Raw genomic sequence first — 1,983 nt, 5'->3', positions numbered from 1 at the left:
CTGCTGCTGCTGGATGTGCAGGGCGCGTTTGACAACGTCAGCCGCGCACCCATCCTTGCGACGCTTGAAGGGGCCGGAGTGAGCGGGCGCCTTTTGCGCTATGTTCGGGGCTTCCTGAGCGGGCGCACTGTGCGTGTGCGAGTAGGGGACGCGCTCTCCGAGCCTCGCCCGGTGGACCTCGGCGTGCCGCAGGGCTCTGTCTTGTCAGCTTTTCTTCTCAATGTGGCCACGTCGGTGGTGCCGGGCTGCCTTCCCACTGGCGTCCGGCACCGTGTGTAAATGTCCATTTACTCAGACGACATTGCCCTGTGGTGCCTGGGGCCGCCGGGTGAGGCGCTCCGCGTGCGCGGGTGCCTGCAGGGGGCCCTGACCGCAGTGGCCGCTCGTTTACGCGGCCTCGGTCTGTCGCTCTGTGCTGCCAAGTCCGTCGCCATGGCTTGCGTTTCACGCTCGCGCGCTAGAGCGCCGCCGCTTGAACTGGACGGGACCTCCCTGCCGTGGAAACGCTCGGTGCATTACCTGGGTGTGTACATCGACGAACGCCTCTCCTTCCGCCCCGCGGCGACCAAAGCCTGGACGCAGATGAAGAGGACCACTGCCGCCGTACACAAGCTCACCGCTCGAGGTCAGGGCAACTCACAAGCCGCGCTGCGGCCCTACAATGCCGCAGTCATGGGCGCCGCTCTGTACGCGCTCCCGCTCGTCACGGTGCGCAAACCGAACTGGAAACAGCTCGAGGTGCAACACCTCAAAGCCCTACGCGTATGCCTCGGCCTCCCCGCGAACTCGCAGTGCGCGGAGACACTAGCCAAGGCGGGCGCGTGGCCACTACAACTTCAGGCCATGCGGCGGGCGTTGCACCACATCGACAGATTACACCGCGCACCGGACGGCGGACCGCTCCTTCAGCGTTTGCGCAAATATCCACGTTCACGCATGGGAGCGGCGCTGCTCGAGTACGAGCAACTAACCAACGCCACGCCCCCATACGGCCTTTGTTCGCCCTGGCCTGCTGCCTCGGAGGTTCAGCGAGAGATCGTCGGCATCGCGGGAAAGCGGAGCACACCCCTTTGCGCTGTGCAGCAGCTGGCCAGAGCTGTCATACACGAGGAGCTCGAGGACCATCTCCTCGTGTTCACCGACGGCTCAGTGGCTCGCGACAGCTGCTCGCTCGCAGCGGCTGCCACCATCCCCGCCCTACGACTGCACAGCCAACAGCACACCACCTTCCTGGGCTCTTCCACCACGGCGGATCTGATGGGGATCCAGCTTGGGCTGGAACTGCTGCTCACCCTCGTCCCTCCGCCGCCCGAGTGTGCTGCGTTGTGTGACTCCCGCGCCGCCCTCAGCCGGCTGCAGACCAACGACCGTGGCAACCCATTAGTGCGCGAAATCCGTTCGCGCATCGCGCAGCTAGCGCAGCTCGGATGCGCCGCGCGCGCGCAGTGGGTGCCCGGTCACGGCGGTATCGCCGGCAACGAGGAAGCTGACGATCTCGCGACCGCCGCACATCAGCCGCCTCCCAGCAACCTTCCTCTTGCGCTGGAGGACGTCCGTGCGGTCATCCAAGATCATCTCCGACGGCAGCACCCCGATCCCCGCATCGCAGGAGGTGAGCGTATTTTCGACATCACCGTCTGTCGCCCACTCACGCGGGCGCAGCGCGCAATGATCCTCCGGTTGCGTATTGAAAGCGTGTGGCCCGGGGAACGACGGGTGCGTCACGGGTTCGCGACGAGTGCAGTGTGTTTTGGATGCGGTGCGGCAGAAACTCTAGAGCACTTGCTCCTCCGCTGCACCCCGTTCGCTGATGCCCGTCGCGACATGCTTGCGGCCTACAGGGTGCTGGGCATTCTTGCACACGTTCGTACTGCGCTATTGTGGCCGCAGGGCAGTGCACGCACCCGTGAGCGAACAATGGTGAGCCTCTGTGCATTCCTCGAAACGACGGGCTTGACGTCACACCTGTTCTCCGCCAGGTAG

At 65.2% G+C, this 1,983-nt stretch overlaps 1 pseudogene; it reads left to right on the top strand.

Annotated features, from left to right (window-relative positions):
• The first annotated feature begins 279 nt into the window (after nt 1-279).
• On the top strand, nt 280-1,672 carry LOC149349131 (uncharacterized; annotated as a pseudogene).
• Nucleotides 1,673-1,983: the final 311 nt, after the last annotated feature.

Source organism: Amblyomma mixtum, chromosome 3 (genome assembly GCF_055824585.1).
Source record: "Amblyomma mixtum isolate Tamu chromosome 3, ASM5582458v1, whole genome shotgun sequence".
Taxonomy (NCBI): Eukaryota; Metazoa; Arthropoda; class Arachnida; order Ixodida; family Ixodidae; genus Amblyomma; species Amblyomma mixtum.
The sequence above is the reverse complement of the archived record's forward strand: the minus strand, read 5'-3'. Positions and strand labels throughout refer to the sequence as shown.